We start from the raw sequence: 9,366 nt of genomic DNA, 5'->3' as shown, positions 1-9,366 counted from the left end.
CTGTTAACTTGTGTATAATTCCCAATTTTTATTGATATATTTGCACTTTTAATCTTGCTGAATTCTACAAGGCAAATATTAAGTTAAAACTTAGTTCCCCGGCCCCATTCGTCTTTGTAAGGAAATGTTCTATTTTGTCTAATTTTAGGCAAAGTATAAGACAATACTTTCTTAACAGTATAATTGGAACCATGAATAAGTCGTTCAAGTAACAATATTGAAAACTAACATTGTTGGGTAAGACAGATTTTGGTTTTATTCTGAATCCAGTGAAACAGATTGGTGGTTTTAGCTGATATAAAAACTTTCAGGTGTTTATTTATGTTTAAGTATTTGGCAGACGCTTTTATCCAAAGCGACATACATAAAAATTACATATAAAACAATCACTCTAAACTTAATTTAAGGGAAGAATGTAATACAAAATATCAATACAAAGTGTCAAGACAGAATAAACTCTGCTGCTGCAGCAACAGAGATACAGTCTATAAGTCCCTAAGATATCTAATGTATTCATACATTGTTTATGTAGGATATACGTATATGTATATATAACCTAATCATATTGTTTCTTCTACTTAAAAATAGCTGACCGTTTTTTTCCCCTTCTCGGGGAATATATTCCCAGTTTTGATCTCAGACGTCTGGTCACTTATAGCATATAAGAATATTCTATTACTGTTAAGCCAACTATGAATAATAAAACACGCCAAAACATGTGTCCTTTATCATAGCTACACGTATGACAAAAAAAACGCGTGAAAATCAGTGGTATTCAGTGAGGTAAGATTAATTAAATGAGCTAACAGTTCATTGCTCCTGCCAAATGAATTACACTGAGTGGAGCGGATCACCACTCCAAGATGGCGGCCCCGCGTCTCGTCAGCGCCAGTAGGCAGTAGCGGTCGATGCTGCGTCTACTTATAAGATGTCTATGGGTGTGCCATGCTACAGGCTTCTGCCCTGACAGGGTGGTGGTGTTCTGGAGGAGAGACGGCCAGGAGCTCCATGAGCAGGTGGACCCCAGGGAGGTCCTCCCCAACCACGACGGGACCTTCCAGCTCAGCGTGGACCTGGACCTCACGGCCGTCCCACTGGAGGACTGGGGGAGGTACGAGTGTGTGGTCCAGCTGAAAGGCATCGAGGACATCCCCACCCGCCTGGACCCCAAACTCATCAGGACCAACTGGGGGAAGACCGGTAGGGACCGCACTATTATATATATACATTTCAATCTGTTATCATTGTTTTACTCCTTGTTGAATGTTATTGATCAAATTCCATTTAATTTCAAGTCAGATTAATGTAACTATAACTTTATCACAATAAAATGAAGCGCGCTCTCTCTCTCTCTCTCTCTCTCTCTCTATGTATATATATATTTACGCAATAGATCACAGGCTGTGGTATACTCTCATTAGACCACAGTTAAGGGGCGTTGTCCGTCCCGATGCGCAGCGGAGTTGGGAACCAATCACATCGCTTGATTTAAGCCACCCGTTTTATAATATATATATATATATATATATATATAAATATATATATATAGGCCTATATATAATTATATCAATTTGTATATAATATAATGTATATAATATATATATATATTTATTTATTTTTATATGTAGGCCTATATACTATGCGTACTATGTATATATATAAATACATAAAGACACGGATACAAATTGAGCGTTCCCGGCAGCCAAATAGTAAACTATGATTGGATCGAACAATGCTGGTTGCAATGTTTGGTGTAACCAAGGCCGCCACTAGATGTCGCTATAAACGCCGCGAGCCAAGCTTCGTCAGAGATCTTCTTGAGGTAACTTCTGCAGTTTGTTGAGTTATTCAAGATTACTTTTGCCGCGTGACCATGTTGCCCAAAAAAATAAGATTCATGTGGAACCTGTAAGTATAAGTTAATTTAAATGTAATATATTATAAAAAAGTAAATGAACTTGAATGGTCAAAGCGTTGTGTTCTGTGCCATCACCACAGCTGGACGCTCACCCCCCCAGAGACCAGCAGCAGTCATAGGGAGGAAAATAAGATTCATGTGGAACCTGTAAGTATGTGTTAATTTAAATATACATTGTATTTTCCTTTTTTTGTGTTGTTGGGTTAACCTAATATCAATGCTAATGATTCATTATGATGTATTCATTCATTATATATATATATATATATACTCTCAATCTCACTCTCCCCGTGCTGTTTGCTTGTTGCGTTGCTAAAGGACTGGTCCTCTTTTGTGCCCCTCGTTTGGGAAATGATGTGTTTTTGGAGGGTTAAAAAAAAACTATTGCTGTCGGTTCTTGCGAGTGACGTAATAATGGGTTTAGAAAATAAAAGCCCCCTACTTTTTTCATGTTTATATTTGGGGGGACAAATGCATGTGTTCTAAAAAGTTCCTACAAAGGACCGTATCCCTGTGTCCCCCTGAAATCAACGCCTGTTTGTGTTTGGGTGTGGATGCATGCATGTATGTAGGTGTGTATGTAAACACACTTATTGCCGCACAATTTAGTGATTGGGTGAAAACTGGAATTATTTGTGGTATGTCTGACAGTTGATGTGAACTGAATGACAGTTCTGTTAAAAAGCTGTACTGTTCTGACACCGTTGTGCTTTCCCTCCCAAAGGTCGAGGTCCTTACTCCAGAAGAAGAAATCGACGGCCCCTCGACTCACTGTGGCCCCTCCTCCGCATTGTGGCCCCTAAACTCACTGTGGCCCCTCCTCCACAGTGTGGGCCCTCCTCCTCACTGTGGCCCCTAGACTCACTGTGGCCCCTCCTCCACAGTGTGGGCCCTCCTCTTCACTGTGGCCCCTAGACTCACTGTGGCCCCTCCTCCACAGTGTGGGCTCTCCTCTTCACTGTGGCCCCTAGACTCACTGTGGCCCCTCGACTCACTGTGGCCCCTAGACTCTCTGTGGCCCCTCCTCCACAGTGTGGGCCCTCCTCCTCACTGTGGCCCCTAGACTCACTGTGGCCCCTCCTCCACAGTGTGGGCCCTCGATTCACTGTGGCCCCTAGACTCACTGTGGCCCCTCCTCCACAGTGTGGGCCCTCCTCTTCACTGTGGCCCCTAGACTCACTGTGGCCCCTCCTCGTCAGTGTGGGCGCTCCTCTTCACTGTGGCCCCTCGACTCACTGTGGCCCCTAGACTCACTGTGGCCCCTCGACTCACTGTGGCCCCTCGACTCACTGTGGCCCCTAGACTCACTGTGGCCCCTCCTCCACAGTGTGGGCCCTCCTCCTCACTGTGGCCCCTCGACTCACTGTGGCCCCTCGACTCACTGTGGCCCCTCCTCTGCATTGTGGCCCCTAGACTCACTATGGCCCCTCCTCCACAGTGTGGGCGCTCCTCTTCACTGTGGCCCCTCGACTCACTGTGGCCCCTAGACTCACTGTGGCCCCTCGACTCACTGTGGCCCCTAGACTCACTGTGGCCCCTCCTCCACAATGTGGGCCCTCCTCTTCACTGTGGCCCCTAGACTCATTGTGGCCCCTCCTCCACAGTGTGGGCCCTCCTCCTCACTGTGGCCCCTAGACTCACTGTGGCCCCTCGACTCACTGTGGCCCCTCCTCTGCATTGTGGCCCCTAGACTCACTATGGCCCCTCCTCCACAGTGTGGGCCCTCCTCCTCACTGTGGCCCCTCGACTCACTGTGGCCCCTCGACTCACTGTGGCCCCTAGACTCACTGTGGCCCCTCCTCCACAGCTTGGGCCCTCCTACTCACTGTGGCCCCTCGACTCACTGTGGCCCCTCCTCCGCATTGTGGCCCCTAGACTCACTGTGGCCCCTCCTCCACAGTGTGGGCCCTCCTCCTCACTGTGGCCCCTAGACTCACTGTGGCCCCTCGACTCACTGTGGCCCCTCCTCTGCATTGTGGCCCCTAGACTCACTGTGGCCCCTCCTCCACAGTGTGGGCCCTCCTCCTCATTGTGGCCCCTAGACTCACTGTGGCCCCTAGACTCACTGTGGCCCCTCCTCCACAGTGTGGGCCCTCCTCCTCACTGTGGCCCCTAGACTCACTGTGGCCCCTCCTCCACAGTATGGGCCCTCCTCTTCACTGTGGCCCCTAGACTCACTGTGGCCCCTCCTCCACAGTGTGGGCCCTCCTCCTCACTGTGGCCCCTCCTCCGCATTGTGGCCCCTAGACTCACTGTGGCCCCTCCTCCACAGTGTGGGCCCTCCTCTTCCCTGTGGCCCCTAGACTCACTGTGGCCCCTTCTCCACAGTGTGGGCCCTCCTCCTCACTGTGGCCCCTCGACTCACTGTGGCCTCTCGACTCACTGTGGCCCCTAGACTCACTGTGGCCCCTCCTCCGCATTGTGGCCCCTAGACTCACTGTGGCCCCTCGACTCACTGTGGCCCCTACACTCACTGTGGCCCCTCCTCCACAGTGTGGGCCCTAGACTCACTGTGGCCCCTCGACTCACTGTGGCCCCTAGACTCACTGTGGCCCCTCCTCCACAGTGTGGGCCCTCCTCTTCACTGTGACCCCTAGACTCACTGTGGCCCCTCCTCCTCACTGTGGCCCCTCGACTCACTGTGGCCCCTCCTCCACAGTGTGGGCTCTCCTCTTCACTGTGGCCCCTAGACTCACTGTGGCCCCTCGACTCACTGTGGCCCCTCCTCCACAGTGTGGGCCCTCCTCCTCACTGTGGCCCCCAGACTCACTGTGGCCCCTCCTCCACAGTGTGGGCCCTCCTCTTCACTGTGGCCCCTAGACTCACTGTGGCCCCTCCTCCACAGTGTGGGCCCTCCTCCACAGTGTGGCCCCTCGACTCACTGTGGCCCCTCCTCCGCACTGTGGCCCCTCGACTCACTGTGGTCCCTCCTCCACAGTGTGGGCCCTCCTCTTCACTGTGGCCCCTAGACTCACTGTGGCCCCTCCTCCGCACTGTGGCCCCTAGACTCACTGTGGCCCCTCCTCCACAGTGTGGGCCCTAATCCTCACTGTGGCCCCTAGACTCACTGTGGCCCCTCGACTCACTGTGGCCCCTCCTCTGCATTGTGGCCCCTAGACTCACTGTGGCCCCTCCTCCACAGTGTGGGCCCTCCTCCTCACTGTGGCCCCTAGACTCACTGTGGCCCCTCCTCCACAGTGTGGGCCCTCCTCTTCACTGTGGCCCCTAGACTCACTGTGGCCCCTCCTCCACAGTGTGGGCCCTCCTCTTCACTGTGGCCCCTAGACTCACTGTGGCCCCTCCTCCACAGTGTGGGCCCTCCTCCTCACTGTGGCCCCTCGACTCACTGTGGCCCCTAGACTCACTGTGGCCCCTCCTCTGCATTGTGGCCCCTAGACTCACTGTGGCCCCTCGACTCACTGTGGCCCCTACACTCACTGTGGCCCCTCCTCCACAGTGTGGGCCCTCCTCTTCACTGTGACCCCTAGACTCACTGTGGCCCCTCCTCCTCACTGTGGCCCCTCGACTCACTGTGGCCCCTCCTCCACAGTGTGGGCTCTCCTCTTCACTGTGGCCCCTAGACTCACTGTGGCCCCTCGACTCACTGTGGCCCCTAGACTCACTGTGGCCCCTCCTCCACAGTGTGGGCTCTCCTCTTCACTGTGGCCCCTAGACTCACTGTGGCCCCTCGACTCACTGTGGCCCCTCCTCCACAGTGTGGGCCCTCCTCCTCACTGTGGCCCCTAGACTCACTGTGGCCCCTCCTCCACAGTGTGGGCCCTCCTCCTCACTGTGGCCCCTCGACTCACTGTGGCCCCTCGACTCACTGTGGCCCCTCCTCCACAGTGTGGGCCCCTAGACTCACTGTGGCCCCTCCTCCACAGTGTGGGCCCCTAGACTCACTGTGGCCCCTCCTCCACAGTGTGGGCCCTCCTCTTCACTGTGGCCCCTAGACTCACTGTGGCCCCTCGACTCACTGTGGCCCCCCCTCCGCATTGTGGCCCCTAGACTCACTGTGGCCCCTCCTCCACAGTGTGGGCCCTCCTCCTCACTGTGGACCCTCCTCCTCACTGTGGCCCCTCGACTCACTGTGGCCCCTTGACTCACTGTGGCCCCTCCTCCTCACTGTGGCCCCTCGACTCACTGTGGCCCCTCGACTCACTGTGGCCCCTCGACTCACCCCCTTCTGTTTACCCTAAATAAATAAATTTTAAATTCAAAACGACTGTCTTTAAAAAAAGTTACTTATACAGTTTCATAGAATATTAAATCGCCACAGTGTGATGTTTGTGCAGTACAGTGCAGTGTCTGTAATCTGATTGGATGTAAATTGATCAAATGTTGTGTTGAGCAAAATTATGACCAGTTAAAATTAGCATACAATTACAGTTCAAGTTGAGTTAAAGATGCGATCAACATGGGACTATCAGGTTCAAAACAATGAAGAATGAAGAATGAAGAGCATTAGAGGATGAAGGATTACAGAGGATTATAGAATATTTGATTAGAATCAAAATGGACAGATATATTGGCAGCATAACAAGTAAAACCATTTAGGTAAAGAGGGTGGGTGAATATTAAAGCAGTGAAGCAACACAAGAAATTTCTCAGGCACTTAGAGACAGAAGGAACGACCGGGAAGTCACTCACTCACTCATCAAATACATATCATAAAAAGTTCATGAAATGTGATAATTCACAACAATTACACAAACTAAAATCTGGGTCCAAGGTTGAAATAACATAAAATGATATTAAGGCTTGAACTGGGGGTTGAGAATTCGTACACGAGTTTGCGACTCGGTACTTTGATTTTTACCAGTAGGAGGCCGGAGTTTCCGACCTCTAAGGGACATCGAACTGCATGGAACAATACCTGGACGATAGAGCGCAACAGTGTGGTTCCAGAAGACGAGGTTTTGATCAAAAGCCACAAGTCAAGTCGTCGATGACTGCTGCCACTGAAGTCGATGGCTGGAGTTGGAGAGCTGGAGTAGGAGATGAGCTCTACATGATGAAAAATATGTTGATATAGAATATCTAATAAAAATAAAAGTACAAATATATGATATAGTACTAGCAGTGCTTTTTTTTTTTTGACAGGGTGGTTCAAGACCCCTGAAGGTTACATTATCACGCTTATTATATGACTTCTTAATAAAGAATTCCACCAAAAATGGTTGTATTGCTCCTGCTAATGAAAAGATCAGTAAGATGGGATGTTGTGAAATAGCGACCATAGCAACGGTCTGCTATACAGAGATAACAGGCCGCTGAATGACCAATCAGAATCTGACATAATACGCAGTCGAGAGACGGCGGAGATTCAACATCAATGACCGGATCCAGGAGCTCGGGGCTATGATCCCAAGATCAGCTGACCAGTAAGTGTCTCTCTTTCTCACACAAGCACACACACACACACACACACACACACGGGTGGTGTTGAGGGTTTTGTGCAGTGGTGTTTACAGTGTTGTGTGTGGTGTTGATGGTATTACACTTTGGATGGTGTTGATGTTATGTGGTGGATGCTGTTTACAGTACTGTGGCTGGTGTGGATGGTCCTGGTGGTGGTGTTGATGGTGTAACAATCTAGGTGGTGTGGTTGGTGGTGTTGATGGAGTTATACTGGGTGGGGTTGATGGTGTTATACTGGGTGGGGTTGATGGTGTTATACTGGGTGGTGTTGATGGTGTTCTACTGGGTGGTGTTGATGGTGTTATACTGGGTGGTGTTGATGGTGTTCTACTGGGTGGTGTTGATGGTGTTCTACTGGGGGGTGCTGATGGTGTTCTACTGGGTGGTGTTGATGGTGTTCTACTGGGTGGTGTTGATGGTGTTTAGGGAGCTGTGCTGGAACAAGGGGACCATCCTGAAGGCGTTGGTGGATTACATCCGCCGGCTGCAGGAGGAGCAGCAGAGAACCAGAGACCTGGAGGTCCGACAGAGGACCCTGGAGACCAGCAGCAGAGCCCTGGAGCGACGGGTCCAGGTACCACACCTGGTACACGCCCAGGTACCACTCCTGGTACACACCCAGGTCACACACCTGGTACACACCCAGGTTACACCTGTTTCCTTGTTGGTTCTCAGGAGCTGGAGCTCCGTTCAGGCAGCCTGTCCTCTCTCTCCAGCGGCTCCAGCACCTCCTCCCTTCACCCCAGCTTCGCCTCATCCGCCTCTGCTATGGCGGCCATGTTGAACCCGCCCCTGGTCTCCATGGTGACCACGCCTCCCGACCTGGAGCCCTTGAGCTTTGGTTCTGAGTCTCAAGATCCATGCCATCACTCTCGTGAGACGTTTCCAAGATGAGCTGCGGTTGATCAGTCTCAGCACAGCATCCTCCTCTTGTTCCACAGAGACAACGGCAGCCGACACCTTGACCTCTGGGTCCCCAGGTGGAAGTTCTCCCAAGTTGTCTGGGTTAACAGGCCAAGTCTCCTCTTCCTGCATGAGAAATGAAGGTCCAGATATCCATGTCTCATTCTTGAGGAACAGCTCCGCTCTCATGCCTCTGGAGGCAAGATCTGCAGGGTTGTGTGCGGTACTCACATACCTCCACTGTGATGCTTCAGACATTTTGAGGATCTCTGCGACTCTGTTCGCTACGAAGATGCGAAACCTTGATGTTTGGTTCTTGATGTATTTCAGCACCGATGTACTGTCTGACCAGAAAACGCTGTCTTGCAGCTGCAGTCTCAGCTCCTTCCTCCATAGCGTGTCCATGCGAGCTGCCACCACAGCCACAATCAACTCCATACGTGGGATTGTCACAGGCTTTAAAGGTGTCACCCTGGATTTTCCCATTATGAAGGCAACGTGGATCTGAGAACAGTCATTGTGCAACAGCAGGTAGGTGACGGTACCGTATCCCTCCTCACTTGCGTCAGCAAAGTGATGCAACTGGGCGCTGGTTGCTTCTCCAAAGTTGGGCGGTTTTAAACATCGTCCAACGCTGAAGCCCTCCAACAGGTGTAACTCCTTGAGCCAGTTGACCCACTCCTGGGCTACAGATGTTGTTATGACATCGTCCCATCCTAGCCCCTGCCGGCATAGGTCTTGAATGATCCTCTTGGCTGTGAAAACCACAGGGGACAAGATTCCAAGAGGGTCGTAGAAAGAACTGACAGTAGAAAAGATTCCTCTGCGTGTCAGTGGTCTGTCCTGAAAGCTTATACTGAACTTAAAGGTGTCAGACTGGACACACCAACTCACTCCCAGTGCCCTGTCTTTAACGTCCTTCGCTCTTTCCTCCTCCGGTATTGCTGCCAGCACACGACGACTATTACTCAGCCACTTCGTCAAATGAAAGCCTCCCTTGGCACAGAGCTTTACCAAATCCTGGTAAAGGGTTATGGCTTCATCCTCTGAGGCTATTGAAGCCAGGCAGTCGTCGACATAGAAACTGTGCATGATGGTGTCAAACACTTTCTGGTTAAAGAGCT

The sequence above is a fragment of the Micromesistius poutassou genome (assembly GCF_964030765.1).
Source record: "Micromesistius poutassou genome assembly, chromosome: 3".
NCBI lineage: Eukaryota > Metazoa > Chordata > Actinopteri > Gadiformes > Gadidae > Micromesistius > Micromesistius poutassou.
Note: the sequence above shows the minus strand (reverse complement) of the source record.